This window comes from Gouania willdenowi, chromosome 5 (genome assembly GCF_900634775.1).
Source record: "Gouania willdenowi chromosome 5, fGouWil2.1, whole genome shotgun sequence".
Lineage (NCBI taxonomy): Eukaryota > Metazoa > Chordata > Actinopteri > Blenniiformes > Gobiesocidae > Gouania > Gouania willdenowi.
The window spans coordinates 40555142-40576347 of NC_041048.1; the positions used below are offsets into that span (position 1 = coordinate 40555142).

Genomic DNA, 21206 nt, shown 5'->3' on the forward strand with positions numbered 1-21206 from the left:
GAGTCTGCTGCTGAAAGAGCTGCTCAGACCCTCCACAGTCTGATACAGAGATGACAGGTGTGGTCCATGATGGCTAACATCCTCTATAGAGTCCAGTGGATGGTCCAGGACAGAGATCACTCTCCTAATCAGTTTAATGAGTCTCATCCTGTCACAGGAGTGAAATGTGGAGACTTCCTACAGAAATCCATCATCAGCTTTTGTTTTGCTGAATCCATGTACCTTTCGTTCTTTGGTTGTTCCGTTTTAAAACCAAATCAAAATAACAAATAAACAGTGTGGTTATTTAGTTTTTCTGATTTAAAATCAAAACAGAAATACAGAAAAAACAAAAACCAGATAAGTGGTGTTTTAAAATGAAATCTCGTTCTGTATGTGTGATATTTGGATATTTATGGAGAAACTATGAAAAGAGCTTCATGTTTAATCTTGCCACACAGACAGACTTTCGTTCTGGCTGCGTTCTTGTTGTCCCCTCACACTGATGGCAGAGGTATAATTTGTGTGTCGATGACGTTTTGTTAAAGAATTATTGATGCTGGAAGTCTGAACATACCTGTCAAGTTTTTGGATTTGAAAATAAGGGAAATTTTTCTGGCACCCACTACGAGCCGTCCCACCCCGCCCCACCCAAGCTCCAGTATCCCTTATATTTTAAGACGGTGTACAAGAAATCTAAAATAGCCACTTGTCAACCACCTACTGAATACAATTATGTGATTAGAATCTGCTGGGTCGACCTTTATGAACAGTGAATGCTGTGAACATTCCTACTATCAAATAAAGTCTGAACCAGAAAGACAATTCTGGGTTAAATTTGCTGATGCAAAATGCTACACAGGGACATTTATTACAAACAGCTGATCAATATGTGTCACTTATTAATCAAGCTAACTGAGCTGTACATGTTGTTCTGAGGAGTAAAAGCAGCGACTCCTAAAACTAATGTATATATATATATATATATATATATATATATATATATATATCACCAAATAGAAAAACTCGATATATTGCCCAGCCCTAATTCCTAAATTATAAAACAGCCTAAATAAAAACTTAAAATGTGTATATAATGCGCATATGTTTATTTAATATACTTACACTTTATATACAAGTCAACACGTTTGCATATTTACTGTTAATTTCACGTTGCTTGTCTTTAAATTAGACTTTAACATTTTATTTTCATTATATATTTTATTATAATTTCTCATGCTCACTCATGTGGTTCTCTGGTATTCACTAATGGTTCCTTCCGCTGTGGGTAGACGTTAAAATCCTCAGTTTATTAATCTAACAGAACGTGTAACTGTGTCACATCCTGAATGCTCTTTATGAAGATAAACTCTCTGTTACATTTACAACGTATTTACACCAGTTCTTTGTTTTTTTCACCAGAACCTCTTCATTCTTTCATCATCTCTGTTCTGAGTTGTTTCCTGGTTTGTTGCCGCTGTCAGCACTAATCTCGCGAGAACTGCCACTCAGGCCATTTCAGGTGGCAGTTCTCACGAGGCTAGTGACGGCGTTCAGTTTAGTAAGGCATCTTTTAATTATTACTACATTAAAATACGGGATATTTACGGGAAAATACTAATATGCTAAGATGGCAGGAAAGAGGGGTAAAATACGGGAGTTTCCCAGCTAAAACGGGATACTTGACAGGTATGACTCTGTGAATATCTGCCAACTTTACCAAAGAGTATTACGGTCCAAATAGTATCCAGATAATCTGGTGACTGGGCGGAGTTTTGCTCCTGGTTCGGACATAAAAAGAAGCAACACATAAATCACATTAGTGGTGAATTCAAACGTTATTAATACATAAATAAATCAAAACCAAAAAATGAACGTTATGTAAAAGATGCTCATGATATGTGAAACCAGAGGTGGTGTAATGAATCTACTGGTGTTCCTTGTTTCTTTTTATCAACTTCCGTGTGTGTTGACGGCTGCTGTTAGCGGTATTTATAACGAGCAAAATAAATATTTTACTGCCCTCAAAAAAGCTGTAATTGTTTTTGAAAAAGTGTCAAATGGTAGAAGTTCTAACATCTATTGTTCCTCACAGTCTATAGTCAGTCACTAGTTTATCTGGATACTATTAGGACCATAACACCGTTAAACAGAACATAAACGTGAGCAGCTTTTTACGAGCTAAAACATCCACAGACTGAATGAAAACATGAGCAGGACCAGAAAACTGATGAAATAAATCCTAAACAGTCCTATTGTGTGAGGAGACCTGGTCCAGGACCTGGAGAGGGAAACCAGGAATATTTATTGGCAAAAGGTTGCTCAAGTCTGAAAAAACAAAAAAGGGACAAAAAGACAAAGGAAGTTGCAAAATGGCCAAAGAAAAAGGTAAAAAGGGGTTTCAAAAGTTTCCCCCTTTTAAGGTTTCCGGGGGGAATAATACTTAAAATGAAGACATGAAGAGCCACATGTTGAGTATGACAGACCTAATAACATCTTTATCATGGTTTTAATAAATTAATTTAATAAACAGAACAGTGGTTCTCAACAAAGACAGGACCATCTATAAGGGGGAATAAAGGGGGAGAGATTTTTGGGGTCCATCCATAAAGTCAGTGTAATGATGGTCCATTGTTCTATGAATCTGTGATAACCACATTTATTTATTCATCTGAATAATATCCACTGTTATCCAGGAACGTTTATTATTATTATAGTCATCTTAAAGATGGAAATCCTTTAATCAGAAATAAAATGAGTTAAAAGTAACTAAATATAGTGGAAAAGGTGGTGAAATGGGATTTTAAAAACCACAGAAATTGGTTAAAATTAAAGTGGCCAAAAACCAACATAAAAGTGCCGAAAAAAAAAAAAAAAAGTGTTCAAAGTGTCAATATTAACCTAAAAGTAGTAATACTTTGTTTAATAATTTTAATGAAATATGGTGAAAAGGGGTTAAAAGTGACAATAATGGAATAATGGGTCAACATATGCGACATTTGGAGGGACAATTTGGTGGAAAGGGTTTATAAGTGCTGAAAATGTCTTGAAAGTGGATAAAAAAAGTGCAGAAAAGGCATTGGAATTTGATATGAAAAGTGGCAGAAATAGGAGTAATGTAGCAAAAATACAGCAATAAACTAAACTAAAAAATATTCTTAGTTTCTTAAAGACCCCCTCTCAGTGTCTCGCGACCCCAAATGGGGTCCTGACCCCAAGTTTGAGAACCCCTGTCTTTGAGAACAGCCTCACTTTTAAAATTGCTGCTGCACCCCTGACTGGTGGCCTTGGCGAGCTGCTTCATTTGATATATTTTTAGACATCACAAATAATGAGGAAGTGACTAAAAAAGAAAACTCTCCTGTTACAGAAAGTGAGCAGAAGTGTTTGAATAAATGAAGGCGGTGGAGAGCATCCTGGCACAGACGACAAAAGCAATTAGTCTATGATACAAAAACCAAACAAAAATCAGCAGAGCTGGAAAGAAAATATAATGAGTCATTCAGAGACGTATGATTTGTTCCAACCATCTGTTTAATGTGCAGCGATAGGCAGCCACCAAAACTCAATTACACCCAATGTTTAAAAAACGCCTTCGTCATTACTTTCCTTTACCGTCGGAAAACAAACACGGGGGTATTTTTGTTTGATAGATAGAAAAATTATGCATTGTTTTAAATTGTTTATTTAAAGTAAAATAACATTGGCTACGTGTTTTAAACTAAATGTTGATCAGAGGTATAAAGAATACTGATATACTGTATCTACTCATGTAGACTTGACTGAAATTGTACTCAAGTACAAGTACAAATACATAAAATACTCAGGTACAAGTAAAAAGTAGCTCAATTAAATAGTACTCAAAGTAAAAGTTCATTTCAACGCCCATGTTTATTGTTGGTAATAAATCTTGCGACGGTTCAACATCTCATGTATAAAATTAAAAAGGAAGAGACAACATCTTGATTTATTTTCCACAAAGGCATCTGTATAAAATATAAGGTTTGTCAAAATGTGCAATTACAGTATTTCTTAAATAAAACAACATCAATCAATTCAATTAAAAATGAAGTTCTCAGGTTCTAAAGGTGCGTTCACACCAAACGCGACAGAAGTGACTGAAGCAACTGAAGCAACTAGATTACATTAAAATCAATGTAAATGACGCAACCTCAAGTTATCTCACATAAAGGGAAGAGACGTGTAATTTGAGCAATGAGGTCGTGCTTGACCTCGTTCCTCAAAGTTGAAAAATCTGAACTTTTTAAGCGACTTAAAGCGACGAATCCCTCGTCCTTAGAGCGGAGGCTGCAGCCCCACCCTGCTCCCTCCCGCTTCAGTGCAGACGGCTGCAGCGGGGGGTGTACAACTTCCTCAATTATTTGGGGAAAAGTTAAAGCGGTTAACTTCTTGGAAACCACAGTAACTACTGATCATAACACATTCTGAGTGAATTCATCCTTTAATAACTCCATAAGTTGATCAATTAAACTGTAAAAGTGGAGCAAGAAGGAAAAGAAGTGATCAACTCTCTCTCTTTCTATCTACCCTGTCACCAGCTTAACACACACACACACACACACACACACATTGCTCCCTGGTGATCGCGATGAAGTGACCAAAAAGCACCACTATGTGCAAGCGACTCATCAGGGGCGATGGAAGCTACTGCAGTGCTGCGGTCGCGTTCGGTGTGAACACACCTTAAGTATATAACTACATTTATGAAATATAAAAGCTTCACTTTTGGAGGAGCTTGTCCTGTCAATCTTTTTTACTGTCTATGATTTCAACAACCTGTGACGGAGTGAGTGCATGCGCACGGCTGAGGCGCGTGTGTGACAGAAAACCCACAGAGGAGATGGAGAGTCCCACACAGCAACCAGGAGGACAGGTAGCGAGTCTCTCACACGCACACATAAGGTATTTATAATAAAAAATTACTAAATAAGTCAAATAAAACAAAAAACTAAACAAGATTTATACAAAAAGTACACAAAACGACAACAGAAATGTACAAAAACACACAAAATGACACCAAAAAACATATGGGCATTAGCAAATCCTGTCGGGCTGCCCAACGCCAACACAACAAGCTACTGTACATATTAGTGGGAAATTAAAGGAAAATGTAAAAGTATTCAGCCCTTTAAAAAAAAAAAGATCCAGTACAACAAAGTGTCCTCTGCAGACTAAGCAGTCAACTCTCACCCTGACTTGAGTGATATTACACTTTTGAACAGCGCTTGTTGTTGTTGTGACATATCAGTTTTATAAAGAGCAAAGAATGCTCCACACAGGGATAAATTATGCAAAACTTATCCCAAGCTTCACCAACAGTCCATCATCTGAAAATGGAAAGAGATTGGAACAAATGCAATCCTATCAATACTAAAGAAAGTGATTTAATTAACTATTTAATACTGAATAAATGGTAAATTATAGCTGTTGTACAGTAATAGTCGGGCCCTGGCAATTTTAGGTCAAATTAGGCCTTCTAGCTTTCTAATGTGTTCTATGTCACTGCATGAGCTGATTAATCACATGGAAATGTCACATGTACAGTAGCTTTACTAACTGACTAAGTCAGTCACCTGTGTGTAAGACAGCAGCTGTTCGCGTTTAAAGCAGTGGTTCCCAACCTTTTTTGGATCGTGACCCCCTTTTTATATCACAAATTTATAGAGAGTCTAAAGACTTTTTTTTTTCTAAAAATGATTTTTAATCAAGTTTGTTACACTGTAATAAAAAAATATATAATTTTTATTAGTATAGCTCATATATTTTCATAGTGTTTTATTTATTTATTAATTATTTTCTTATTTTTTCTCTTTCTTGTTTTCTTTATACTGCATTTTAATTCAAGTAGATCTATTTTTGAGAAAGTGAGAGTATAGAATACAGCGGTTCAAAAATGTGCATTATGTTCCAAGTTGAAAAACAATAATTCTAAAAAATGAAATATATATACAGTGTATATTATTATTTGATTCATAATTGTATTAATTACTAGACATTTCAGACGACTCCATTTAAATTCCAGACGACCCCTCATGGGGTTATGACCCCAAGGTTGAAAAACAGAACAGTTTAAAGGCAGATTTCAAACAGCTGTAAATAAATAAATAAATCTGTTACTAACACAAATATTCAAATATACTAGACAGCATGAAAAAATTATGTATTGGCTCCATAAGTTAAAAATGAGATTTTTGCATTGACTCTAATTGTTCACAACAGGTCCGTCTCAGCCTGGCCTGTAATAAATGTTTTCTGTAATAAATGTTTTCAATCCCTGCTGTCAAAGATCAGTTTTATTATCGTTCAGTATCATTATTATTCTGTGCTAGTAATATATGATTCATTTCTTTTCTCTGAGCACATACACCTTATTAATCATGATATGATGTTGATTTCCGCTGCTTCTGTGTCTCATTTATGAGCTGCACGTAGAAACTGTCAATGAGTACGGTTCATTTCCCACAGTAATCCCTCTATTCCCACGTCCTCGGTTTGAAGGATGGACATAATACATTGCAAAGGTAATTAGAAACTGAACCGAGGATGAGAAAATAGCGTTTTCCCTAAAGGTATTTAAGTGGATAAATGGGATTTTCTGCTGAAAACTTACCAATACTGATCAATAATAATAAGTCCAGTGAAGAACAATTGTTTCTTTCTGCTATTATTAATGGCTGTGATTGGAAAGAAAGCTCATCTCTCATGTTTGGTGTATTTTCCTGCTGAGCTTTGATTAGTTCAGGTGTGGAGACATTTTTGATGTATTTTTATATATTTAGGGGCCACACAGCTAAGGGGGGGGTTCACGGTTTCACAGAGATGTTCGTACAGTAAGAGATGGATCATTTTTCCCTTTGTTTTGACAGAGCTACAAAGTGTGCAGTGAAGGTTGGAAGATGCTCGATGGTTTGTTTACTGTGTGTTCTGTAAAAACAGCACGAGTCGGGGATGAATCCCAGCAGCAGTGGGGTGGAGTCAGCACATGACGTTAATAATCCGTCTTCCTGCTGCTTTAAAACCATGAAAAGGAAGCAAACAGTGACTTCAGCTGCCTCTGAAAAAACAGACAGCAGCAGAACTATCACTGGGGTAAGAAAAAAGACCTTTGTAGAATAGTTTAGACAAAATGAATGTTGATTATGGTAGGTTTTATTCACAAAGTGGAGAGCATTAACACAGGAAAAAACAAAAGGTTTAGACTTAGACGTTCTTCATTGTCATTCAAACTTGAATTTTACAGTGTAGGTAAGAACGAAATTTCCTAGCGTTGGCTCATATAGCAGGGTAATAAACAGCAGCGAGTATTTGATAATCTTTGTAGTACGCAGATATCGGACCATTTGCCAGTTTTGTTTTCACTAACACTTCCGTGTGCTCCAGCTAAACCGTGCGCTGCGACGCGTCATGAGCCCGTCGAATAGCAGAAAAATTCTCAAATGCTTTTACTCATCTTGTGCCCACACTGGTCTTATCACCTTGTTCTGTTGAAGAGGCCACTAGCATGTTTAATTCTACATGCTCCTCCATTTTAGACCTGATTGCTCCTTTGAAAATGGTTAAATCTAAGTCTGATGGTTGAATGACTCTACTCGTGCACTTAGGTGTGAATGTAGACGCGCAGAGAGGAGGTGGAAAAAGGACAAGCTTCACGTTTCTTTGGGCATTTTGCGAGACTGTTTATCAAATTATCAGAAAGCTGTGAAGTGTGCTAAAGCTGAGTACATGTCAAACTTGATTTCTACAAATCATAAGTTCTGTTTAATGTTTTAAATAGACTTGTGAAACCTACTGACTCAAACTATGTTGTACATTCTCAAACTTTGTGTGAAAATTTTCTGAAATTTTTTGTTGACGAGAACTGCTATTAGGGACTCAACCTCTTCTTTCAAAGTGGTTGATCCCTGTGTTACTTCTGTGTGTTCTGTGGCTTTTGAGCATTTTGAACCTGTGTCCCTTAGCAACCTGTCCGTTGTTGTGCATAAATTAAAGAGCTTCTAATTGTCCCTCCTAAACTGCTCAAAGATGCTTTGGGCGCTATTGGGCCTCATATGCTGGCAATTATAAATCAGGCTGCGTTCCAAGTTCCTTTAAACATGCTGTTGTTCAGCCTCTGCTTAAGAAGCAAAACCTGGACTCTGAAGTCCTGGAAAACTACAGGCCAATTTCTAAATTGCCTTTCTTATCAAAAATCTTGGAAAAATTGGTTTTTGCTCAAATACAAACTTATCTGGATATAAATGGTATTTTTTTAAAAATTAAATCTGGCTTTAAGTTACGTCACAGCACTGAGACTGCACTCTTAAGAGTTTTTAATGACCTTATTTTAACTGTTGATTCAGGCTGCTCTACTGTTTTGGTACTTTTAGATTTAACGGCAGCATTTGACACTGTCAACCATGAAATATTGCTTTCACGCCTCAAAAATCATGTTGGCATTAAAGGTATTGCCTTAAGCTGGTTTAGATCGTACCTTGAAAATCGATCTTTTGTCGTCCACCTTGGTCCTTACAATTCTGGAGTTGCCCCACTCAGCTGTGGCGTGCCGCAGGGCTCCATTTTGGGCCCCTTATTGTTTTCAATGTATATATATGTATTTTTAGAAAATATAAAATTGACTTTAATTGTTTTGCAGACGACCTGCAAATGTATCTGCCTTTGAAGCCAGGCACAGACAATGCTCAAGTTTTGTTTGATTGTTTACAGGAAGTAAAGGACTGGATGGCTCAAAATTGCTGAAAGCTTAATGACTCTAAAACTGAAATTGTTGTATTTGGGAACTCATGTGATGTCACTGCTCTGGGCCCTTTGAGTATCTATTGCCACGAGTCTGCTAGGAATCTTGGGGTTGTTTTGGGCAGTTCATTTAAGTTTGACAGACAAATAAGTTCAGTCGTCAAAAATAGCTTTTTTCAGCTGCGTTTGCGCAGCAAAATCAAACCCTATTTGCCTCACGCCGACCTGGAGCGTGTCATTCATGCTTTTATTACGTGTCGCTTAGATTATTGTAACTCTCTGTACTGTGGGCTTGATCAAACTTCCATCCAGCATCTGCAGTTGGTTCAAAACGTAGTGGCGCGTTTGCTCACGGGAACGAGGAAACGTGAGTACATAACTCCTGTGTTGGCCTCTCTGCACTGGCTTCCAGTCAGTTTTAGGATTCAGTTCAAGATACTGTTGATGGTTTTTAAATGTCTGAATGGGTTGGCTCCATCCTACCTTTCGGAGCTTTTGTTGATTCGTGATCCAGGTCGAACACTGAGATCCTCCAATCAAATGACTCTGGTGGTGCCAAAATCTAAACCCAAAACCAGAGGAGACCGGGCTTTTGCTGTAGCGGCTCCGAGTCTCTGGAACAGCCTTCCGCTGAACGTCAAAATGGCCCAGTCCATTCATGTTTTTAAGTCATTGTTGAAAACCCATCTTTTTGCTTTGGCCTTCAACACAAGTTCAGCAGATCCCATGTATTTTATTATTATTGTTTTATGTTGTATATTTTGTGACTGTTTTTACATTGTATTTTATAATGTTTGTTGTACAGCACTTTGGGCAGTTGTAGCTGTTTTTAAATGTGCTATATTAATAAAGTTGACATTGATTAACTACAGCCGGGCCCACGGAACGTCTCCACGCCGAACAACACGTACCACATTCCAGAGAATTCAGTCAAATGACTCGATTCCACTGTGTAAAAAAAGGTCTCAGAGAGGCTCTAGACATCCACTCATAGAATATCCATGTTAATTTACAGCCCGATTCAACGAGCATTAACAGAGAAGTAGTCATTTGAAAAATCTAGCGCCCCAGTGACACATATGACGTAATGGGCTCCATTCATATATTGGTATGTGTCGCTACCACCAACTGTTGCAATATTTGACTCAAATAAATGAGAAAACAACTTTAATGGAAATTGCCAAAAAAAAAGGGGGGGTAGGCCACTGTGCCCCTCATGCCCCTAATCGAATTGTGCGAGGCATAATCATAATATACGTTGAATTACGTTTGAAAAAATATATCACACGACTATGTTCCCATAAATTTGGAAATGACCAGAAATGGGGGGTGGGCCCCTGGGCCCCTGGGCCCCATTTCCAAAAAAGGGATCTGAGCCTCTCATCATAGTCATTCATAGAGTGTTTATACTAAACTGCATTTTGATCTAACGAGAACTAACGGAGGAGTAGTCGTTTGAAAAATGAGGCCCTGGTGCCTTAATGACACGTACGGGGTAATTGACTCACAAATAAATGAGAAATTGACTTTCATTTTTCTTTTCTTTTGGGGCCCGTTGAGGCCCCCCTGGCCCCAAATCAAAAATGGGGCTCAGAGCGTCGATGCGTACACATCCATAAATTATAGCTACCAAATTACAGCCTGATCTGTTCAAGAATATCAGAGGAGTGATTTTAACTAGTGTAAACAAGAAGAAGAAGAAGAAGAAGAAGAAGAAGAAGAAGAAGAAGAAGAAGAAGAAGAAGAAGAAGAAGAAGAAGAAGAAGAAGAAGAAGGAGTGAGGGCGTGTTGAGTCCAGTAGCCTGACCTAATAAAATATGGTGCAGATATAAATAGATATCAAGAGGAAAATATTTGTGTAAGATTCCTGTATAGATAAGTATATTGCACTTCTTTTTTTGTTTTTTTTATGCATGTTATATTTTCTATTTTTGCTGTTTTTTTTAATATTGTATTTATTTAATTACAGAATAAACTCCACTCCCCAAACATCCACACATTTGTCATGACCGGAAAGTGAAATATAAATAGAAAAGGAGCAAAAAACTAACAAAAATTAATAACAGCAGAATGAAAATTAAAACAAAATAAAATCAATACTACTAATAAAAAATCAACAAACAAAATAAAACACAATTACCAAAACATTTACAACATAACTAATGGCACACCTTTAATAAATGACACCTAATAACTCAAGTAAGCAGACATTCCATTTATTTCCATGCTCAGTTATACTAGTTATGTTAGTTTTTGTGATCCTTTTGTCTGTGTTTTGTATCATTGTTATTTTTGCTGTTGTTTTTGAGTATGTATATTTAATGCTCTTTCAAAGTCATGTTATATTTACTTTTGGGGACACAAGTAATTAGGTTGAGGCTGCATGTGGCCCCCAGTCCGCGGGTTGCCCATGTTTAATCTAATTTAATACATACCTCAGTTCAATGCTCTCTTCTGATTGGCTGTAGGAAGTTGTTGAAATGAAGTTAAAAGTTAAAAGATTGGTTAATAAAAGTCGTGAGGATAAATTGAGGTTTGGTGGAGTTTGAATAATTTATGAAGAGATCTCAGTTAAAGTGTGTTAATGAGGCTCTGCTGATTGCTGCGTTCTAACTATTTATTATTTCTGGTGTAAACACGTGGGTTGAATAATGTGACGCACAGTTAAACCTCATCTCATGAATAACCCTGGAGCTCCTGGAGCTGCTGGAGATCAGGTTATACTATAGTCCTCGTTATATTTAGAGGTCAGAGCTGCTCTTCATCCTTCTTTTTCATCTCCTTGTCCTTCATCTATCATAGATTGCCTTCAAGTGTCCTCTTTGCGTAACTTGTTCAGGCAAAAGCAATTGAAAAGAGGAATCCTGCTGTGATCTTATAAGCCTCTCCTGTCTGTCAGAGTTTAACTCGTTAAAGCTGATGGCGTTCCTCATTATAAGTTAAAAACTGGGACTTTAGATATTTCTCTGTGCATCATAACGCCTAGAGTCACACTATAAAACTTTAGATGTTTTTAAAGCTACTGAAAATAAAACACTTTAATACTGAAATAAAGTTGTCTGAGGAGAAATAAAAACACAGTGAATTGTAGCTGAATTTATATCTAATTAATAGTGTTATAGTGAATAATTGACTACTTGAATACAATGTTTATAAATGTATGTTATTACCTATTGCTTCAAAATGTTAAAGGAGTATGGGGCAGGATTTGTGAAAAGATAGGCAAAGCAAGGCAAATTTATTTGTATAGCGCATTTCATACACAAGGCAACTCAATGTGCTTTACATCAGCGATTCTCAACTGGTGGGTCGCGGACCTGTACTGGGTGGGTCGCGGACAGCTGGTCAGAAATAAATACTTAATGTCGTTCATGTTTAACTTGTCTTTTATTTTGAAAGAAGCATTTCTTTTGACATGCAGGAAAATATATAGATGTATGTTTCAAAAAAGATTATACGTGTGTTTTTAAAAAAGTAAATATTGGTTGGTTGAATTCTAAAAAAAAATTGTGTCGCGATTTAATGAACGTGGCAAAATGTGGGTCCCAAGGTGAGACCAGTTGAGAACCCCTGCTTTACATGATAAAACATTCAACAGCTTAAAATCAATAAGAACATTTAAAATCATCAGTAAAATCAATTCAAATTATCAACAAAAGCAGTACATCAACAACATGACTAAAAATCTTTCTCTCAATCATACGCAGTAGAGAAAAAAAGTTCCTCTAACTTTGATTTAAAAATGTTCACATGTGACGCTGACTTCAGCTCTGCTGCAGTTTGTTCCACTTATTTGCAGCATAACAACTAAAAGCAGCATCACCATGGGCTCCACTATCTGACCTGTGTCCATAGATCTGAGAGACCTGCTGGGTTCATACCTGACTAACATGTCACTGATGTATTCTGGACCAAACCCATTCACACATTTATACACATAATAATAATAATAATAATAATAATAATAATAATAATAATAATAATAATAATAATAATAATAATAATAATAAAATATTGTATTACTTTTTATGCTTTGCTCTTGTTTTTTTATCAAAGGGTTTCTTTAGGTTTTTTTTCTACTTTGCCAATGAGCAAAGCAGAAACTCTATTGAAGCCCGTTTCTGCCAACCAGCGAGAATACAGAGAGCACAGCGAGAGGAAAGGAAACAAACATGGCTGCTGAACAGAAGTGTTAATAAAGAAACATAAAACTCAACTAAAAGACTGTTTATTCAAACAACACAACATTTAGCGACAAGGAGACGGTTTTACCAAGGAGGATGACTCGGATTTTACGTCCAAGAGGAAAAGTGAGACGGAAACAGCAGATCTATGTCGACTGACGGGCAGCAGCAAGGAGCTGCACACGCTGCACCAGGACCCAGCTACCCTCAGCCGGCCCTGTCGGTTCCGCTGAACCTCGAGGCATCTGATTTATTCACGGAATATAACCCGTGGAAGGACTCTTACAGCTTTTTCAAAGTTGCCAGTGGAACTATTAATGCACAGGATTCAGTTAGGAGAGCAATCCTGCTAAAATGTTGCCGCTCTGGTTACAAATTTAACTTCATGGATGAATGTTGTCCTGCAGAGACAAGTTTAGGCAAAGAACTCAGTGCCCAGATGAAACTGTCGACACTTTAGTGAATGCCTTGAGAGAACTGGCAAAATCATGTGATTGTGGCGCACTGGAGAATGACATGATAAGACATCAAATAGTAGAAAAATGTGCCATGAAAAGGCTGCGTAACAAGTTGTTGCAGGTAATTGACAACTGGTCTTTGGAGAGAGCAGACGTGTTTTCATTTGCTCCGATAACACGACCTTGGCTACAGCTGGCTACAGCTGGCTACAGCTGAACAGCCTGAAAAATTGGGCCCAAGACTGAAGGAAAATGGTGAAAAAAACGCAGGGAGGCCCTTCAGAACCCAATTCGGGTTTGGAAGAGGTCAAGGAGATGATACGCGAGGGTCTACAAAACCTATCTGCCGAGATAAAGTCGTTGGAAAAGACGCTGGAAAACTCACTGGAAAACCTACAAAGCGAAGCAAAGGTACTGAAAGAAAAGAATGAAAGAAATGCTGAAGAGATAAAATTGTTGAACGCCAGGGTTGAACAGCTGGAACAAAAGGAAAGAGAGAAAGATGTCATCATCACAGGCCTAAAGATAAAACCCAGGAGTTACGCGAGTGATGAAGAAACAAAATCGATTGAACAACAGGTCATTGACTACCTGGAGTCGAGGGACATTGTCCTGAACCCTGACAACATCAACTCCTGCCATCTCCTGCCAAAGAAAAATGATAACAGAGCTGTAAAAATAACCTTCAAGAATATGAAATTCAAAGGAGAACTACTGAAGCAAGGAAATAAACTGAAGGGAACGAAGGTGTACATCAATGAAAACCTGACGAAACAAAATGCAAGCATCGCATGGAAGGCACGCCAAATAAAAAAAGGAGGAAAGATTGTGAAGACGTGGACAAGAAACTGCAGGATTTATATACTGGAAGAAGAGGACGGAAAACCAGTTCTTATCAAAACGATGGACGACTTGGGAAAATACGAAGGATCCACCTAAACAACAACATTACTGATGGTAATCATGGATATGGACCCAGATCTATATAAACACTGGAAACAAAACTCAGACTGTGATTATTTTACGGAGACTGAATTAAATGTGGAAACCAAGAGTAAAAAAGGTCTGTCATTTATTCATTTCAATTGCTAGGTGGTGGGGTGATTAAGAATTACATTAAATTTAAATTCAAAGTGTTTATTGTCATATGTGCAGTTAGAAACACGTTTTCCTGTACAATGAAATTACTACATTGCTTGTGAAGGTTGCGTGTTCAACTAAGATATAATAATGTGTTTATACAAGTTAAATCTAACAGTGGAAAATACAATACTGCCAATAAAACTAACAACAGCAGTTAGAAACACGCTTATGAACTAAGATATATTACATTAAAATACTACCTTGCTTGTGAAGTAGGATATAATAATGTGTTTATACAAGTTGGATCTGATCCCATCATCAGACAGTGGAAAATACAACACAGCCAATAGAACTAACAACAGCTGGATTACCCTTGATGTAGAGACAAAACAAGCTGCAAACTTGTATGTCCAAAAGAGACATTCCCGAGTGATGACATTATGGATGAAAAGGGAAAAACCTTCCAAACACCTTCGAAAGAGGAACTATTCTTGAACTGGAGGAATGCTAACAACGTCTGGCAGGGAACAAGGCCAACACGAACAAAGATAGAGGAGGAGGACAACACTGACTACAGATGAGAATACACAAAAAAAGAACTGTTCAGAAGAACTCAAGAATGTTTGACCAGAGAGACATGTAAACCCATGTAAATTTGCGATGGTAAAACAGGGGACGGGACCCGGATAAGCAAACTGCTTCTCTCGTCTCCTTTTTCGACATGTACAAAAAAGAAAAAAAAATGTAAAAAAAAAAAAAAAAAGTGAATGTAACCATGTCGGAAATAAACTGAATAAATAAATAAAATAAATAAAGATGGACTGAGTTTAGACAAAGCACTGTCAACTGCTAGAGCGTATGAAGCAGCACAGGCAGAATCTAAACTTTTCACGGAGAGTGCTGGTCACAGAGCGAGGGATAATCATGTTCATTTCACTAAGTAGAGTGCACGTGTGGATTACAGACAGAGCCAGGACGGCGCAAAGAGGAAAAGGCAGCCACGAGCAAGCCAGCAGCGTTGCTCAGTGTTACAGATGTGGAATGAACACTCACACAGCAGATGAATGTGGTGCCAACACAGCAACATGTCTTTTCTGTCAGAAAACAGGACAATAATGAACGAAGAAGAAAAAGAAAGCACAAAATAAAGTGAAACAAGAATAAAGAGAAAGAAAAGACAAAAGCAGGTAAACCAGTGAGAGCAGTAGTACAGGATGCCTCTGATTCAGCTTCAGATGAGTTTATCTATGCTGTAGATCCTGAAGAGACTGAGACAGTTAAGGTAAATGAACAATGGCTGAAAATGGTCATAGATACAGGAAGTGGTAGAAACTTCATAGAAGAAGACCTGTATAAGAGAACAATGTCGAATAGAACAAAACGGAGAGCATGACTTCAAAGTTGGTGACGTAGTTTACGTTGCCAGTATGGAGAATGGAAAGCTTGACACAACATTCAGAGACACTCACTATGTACTACTGAGAAACATCGCCAACGTCAACATAGAGGATGGATCAAAAGTGGTCAGGAATGCCAAACATTCTTCGATGTCTCTGAGTCTCCAATGGTCAAGTCAGCAGTGACACAGGAGACATGCCAATTGCTGAGACTGCTCCAGCAGTTGAGACCCCAACTGTGTCTGACCCCCCTGTGTCCGAGGTCATCATCACTACCAGGAAGGGTTGTGTTTTCAGAAAGCCCATCAGATACAGAGAGACTTGAAAGAAAAAAAAATGAAAACAAGAGAGGCTCCTTTGTTTGTTTATGTAAATAGCAATTATAATGTTTAGATTTGTTGACAGGTTTTGCAGCATTATCATGTGAAAAGAAAAGGAAATGTTTTTGATTTAAAAAGTTTGAAACAATGTACTTTGTTGTTTGGAGATTTATTAAGAAGGAGGCCTTTATGTTACAGACAGTTTCTGTTCTAAACGATGGAGGGAAATGTAGTATAGTTGATACTGTGATATCGCAAGAACAGCGAGAGCTAGAGCGAGAATACAGAGAGCACGGAGAGAGGAAAGGAAACAAACATGGCTGCTGAACAGAAGTGTTAATAAAGAAACATAAAACTGAACAAAATGACTGTTTATTTAAACAACGCAGCAAATATGATATTAAAAAGTCATGAAGAAAGTCATAATTATGAGATGAAAAGTCCTAGTATCTCATAATTACGACTTTCTCTTAATTATGAGTTTTTATCTCACAGGGAGATCAGGGAGAAGCAAACAGCTTTTTGAAGGTACTCAAGGTACTCCTGGGGATCTTGTGAATGGGTTTTCTGTATTCAGTTTTACCAGACATTTAAATGGTCAATTTTTTGTTTATTTCCTGGATTAAAGATCAAATAATTCCAAAACACCAATGGACTATTTTCATATTTTTTACCAACCAAGTACCTGTCAAAACAACAATCCCTGCACCACCAGAGGTGGACAAAGTTAAAGGACTTGGACACTTCACTTTAAGTCGAAAAAACTGCTTCAGTTGGACTGGGGATTGAGACCCGTGCACTGGTGAGAAAGCGCTGGAATAGGCCGGCGCTAAGCATTCTTGGTCAGCCAAATCTGTCTCGGCCAGGCTTTTGGAGCCACTGAATTGGCAAAGTGGGCTCTTGGAGCTCGCACAGCAAGGAAGCCAAGAGTGATCAGGATCACGCACGATGGCTGGGAGACGAGGTCTTGCCACAGCAATCAGGATCACGCATGGTGGTTGAGGAGCGAAACCAGCTCATTGGGGTTGCAGCGATGCGCATCGGATGTGGAGCGGCGCCGAGGCCAGCTGAAGCTGGTGTTGCATCTGGCATCAGCTATTGGAGCCACGGAAGTGGCTGGCTGGAGCCACAGCTCCAGAATCGGACTCTGAAGGGCAGAGCATCAAAGCCCAGCCAACGCACCACTGTGGTATGTGGTTCGGCATGGAGGTACGTCAATGACACTGTGTCCGCTCACAGCAGTAGAGAAGCTCAATGCATTGATGGGAGAATGGCACCTGCTTTCAGGAAACTGTGACGTGCACTCATTGGCATTGGTGTAAAATATAAACTATTGTAAATAAAGCATTGACTAAAGAGGGGGTGTCACTTTGCAAGTTGAGAAAAGGAACAAGCGTGAGGTGAAATTAACACCCAAAGCTTTACTATAAAAAATAAGCAATTTAGAAAAAGAAAGAAAGGTTAAAATAAATATAGTTTCTAAAGAGAAACAACCTATTAATGCACTCATGGGCAATAAAGACAATATAAATGAGGTCAAAAATGAACTTAACAAATATATGGGATTGTTTTAAGCAAAGTTCATAAAGTGTTGTTGGGTTTGCTGCCTCAAGAAGAAGCAAAAAACATGATATTTGGTTCCAAGCTAAAATGTTGAATGTCAATGATTTTATTGCTGTTACAACAAAGTGGGTCGATGACGTTCAAAGTTGCCCAACTGCTGTGTTAAATGATGTTGTGCAAAATATAAATGAACAAAATATGGCAAAGGTGGCTCAACAGAAAGTTAGTAGCAGTAATGAACTAGAAGAGATTAACATCAAACCGCATGATAGCATTTCAAATGCTGCTTCAAAATCCTTGAGGAAGGTTTCATGCCGTAAAGGTTCCTCAAGGATCTGTTCATCCTCCAGCAGCATTCGCTCAACAGCTTCTGAACATATAAGAGCAGAAGCAGAAAGGGCTGCACTCTTAGCGTGTGCTGGTGCTTCAAAGAGTGTGTATGCCTTGGAAGAGCAGGAACAGTTTTTAAAGAGACAACGGGTTGCTAGTGCTAAGCTAGCGGTACTAAAACCTACTTTCAGCTGTAAAGGAAGTGTGGCTTCAACTTTCAGCTGTGAAGGAAGTGTTGCTTCAAAACACTGTAGGATGTAGTCATATTTTCTTAAAGAATCAAAGACTGAGCTCACTTGTTTCTCAATACGAGCCTCATCTTTCACTGCAAAGGAATTCTGAACCTTTGTCAAATAATGAGGTTGCAATCAATTTAAATGCAGATCACTACAATCAGCAGTTGAAGCCAAGGTTCAGTCAAGTTCAGACCAACATAAACCCTACAGTGTCCCAAAGCAATCAATCATTGACAATTAAAAATCAATCAACAAGAGATCTGTATAGTGTACTGCAACAACAGCTCTTCTTGTCAAAATGCAAAATTCCCATTTGTTGCCACACCGAGAGATTCAAACTGACAATGGAGATCCTTTACAATTCAATTCATTTATAAAGGCTTTTGAGCACTGTGTAGAGGCAAAGACTCGCTGTAAAAGAGACTGTTTGTACTACCTGGAGCAGTACTACACTGGACAACCAAGAGACATTGTGAGCAGCTGTCTTCATGTGAATCCTGAAAGAGGTTATACTGTCACTTTGGAAATGAGTTACATGTAACAGCAGCCTATATGGAAAAGAAAATCAGCTGGCCAAGTTTTAAGTCTGAAGACACAAAGGCACTGAGAGCCTATGGGCTCTTCCTACGTGAATGTTGCCATGCAATGGAAGAGTCACGCTATTTAGATGAGTTAAGCATGTCTGCTAATATGAAACTTTGGATTCAAAAATTACCCTATAAACTCAGAGAAAAATGGAAAATAGACAAATGGAATTTTTGAAAGAACTGGTGATAGGGCATGATTTTCAGACATTGTTAACTTTTTTGAGTTGCAAAATAGAATCACTTCAGATCCAGTTTTTGGTGAAATGCAGGACACGCATCTTGCGCAAAGGACATTCAGATCAAATAAATCCCAAATGAAATCTCAGTTAAAAAGAAACTCATGTTTTGGTTAAAGATAATTGCAAAGTAATTGGTAATAAACATCAGGACACTCGGAAAAATTATGTTTCCGCTGCTAAGATCAGCTTTTCTTGTTTGTATTGTGCACATGATGGTCATTTATTGGAACAATGTCATCAACTGTGTAAAATTATACATCGAGAAAAGTTAGAGTTTTTGAGGGAGAACGGTCTATGTTTTGGCTGCCTGAACACAGGATATTTAAGTAAAAGCTGTGACAGGCGAAGCATTTGCATGCACTGCCAGAAATTGCATCCCAGTATTCTGCACATAAGACAAAGAGAGGTTGATCAAAAGTACAAAGAGCAGACAAAAAAATCGTCTGAACACTGCACAACTTCTTCCACCTGTGGTCATACAGGGGCTGGCCACCATAATGGTATTCTTCCCATCTTGCCCATTCAAGTAAAACATTCTAAAGGAGATAAAATCATTAAAATGTATGCATTTTTGAACCCAGGAAGTACAGGAACCTTCTGCTCTGAAAACCTCCTTCAAAAACTGAACACTCAAGGAAACAAAGCTAAGGTATTAGCCTATGAGATTGCTGAATTATCAAGCAAGCAAATGTATCAGCTTCCTTGTGTGTTTTCACAGAAACAGATACCTGCTTCTACAGACAACATCATAAGTGAAAGAGAGAGGAGCCAATGGCCTTATCTGAAAGATCTTAAAATTCCTTACATAAATGCAGACGTTGACCTGTTAATTGGCACCAATGCAGCCCAGCTGGAACCTTGGGAGGTTATCGACAGTATGCAATAAGAACTCTATTGGGGTGGGTTATAAATGGGTCAGTGCATGGCGACAACAAAACTGTGTTTCCTCCAGTGTATGCCAACAGAACTGTAGTTGACAGAATTGAGGAACTGTTGACTAGTCAATACAATTATGACTTCATTGAAAAGTCAGCCGCACAACAAGAAGAAATGTCAAGGGAGGAAAATAAGTTTTTAGAAATAATGGCAAGTTCTGTTTATCTTCAGAGGGGACATTATCAGTTCCAATTACCTTTTAGGAGTAAAGATGCGTCAATGCCAAACAACCGCGGCTATTGCTTTGCCGTGATCTGAAAAGGAAGCTTCAAAGAAATGCGGTCTTTCATGAGGAGTATACAAGCTTTACGATAATTAAGTAACTAAAAATGGTTATGCCAAGCAAGTGCTGCAACATCAGTTAGAGGCGGCTAGGGGTAAAGTGTGATATATAGCCCATCATGGTGTATACCATCCACGAAAACACAAATTACGAGTCGTGTTTGACTGTGGTGCAGAATTTAAAGGGGTTTCACTTTTGCAAGGTCCAAACTTGACAAGCTGACTGGTAGGAGTCTTAATGAGATTTTGGCAGCAGCGTGTTGCGTTAATGGCAGATATGAAGCCATGTTTCATCAAATGAAGGTGGCAAAAGGACATATGGATTTCTTGCATTTTGTGTGGTGGCCTCCAGGCATTTTTAATCAAGACCTTGTAGAATATCGTTTGACTGTTCATTTTTTTGGAGCAGTTTCCTCTCCCAGTTGCGCCTGCTATGCCCTCAGGAAGACTGCTGAGGACAATAAAGCCACCTTTTCACAAGATGTAATTGAAACGGTAAATAAGAATTTTTACATAGATGATTTGCTGAAAAGTCTTCCGTGTGAAAGGGATGCTATTATTATGGCTAAAGAATGTATGGCCATATAAAGCAAGAGAGGGTTCACATTAATGCACTGGATAGAAGTGCTTCAGTGCATCCCAGAAGAGCTCAGATCCAAAGGTCTGTGTGAGTTGGACCTAGACAGAGATAAGCTACCTGTCGACAGGGCTTAAGGGTTGAGATGCTGTATTGAAACAGATAGTTTCAAATTCAAGTTAAAAATTAAGGAGAAGCCTTTTACCAAACAAGGTATGCTGTCAATGATTAGCTCTATTTACGATCATTGGGATTCCTAGCCCCTGTCATACTCCATGCCA

General features: G+C 38.1%; 1 protein-coding gene across 1 annotated transcript in view; it reads right to left on the minus strand.

The window, feature by feature from the left end:
• LOC114463436 (solute carrier family 2, facilitated glucose transporter member 9-like) overlaps nt 1–21206 on the minus strand; it is a 64525-nt gene that overhangs the window by 22977 nt on the left and 20342 nt on the right. The gene's annotated exons all lie outside the window — the stretch shown is intronic.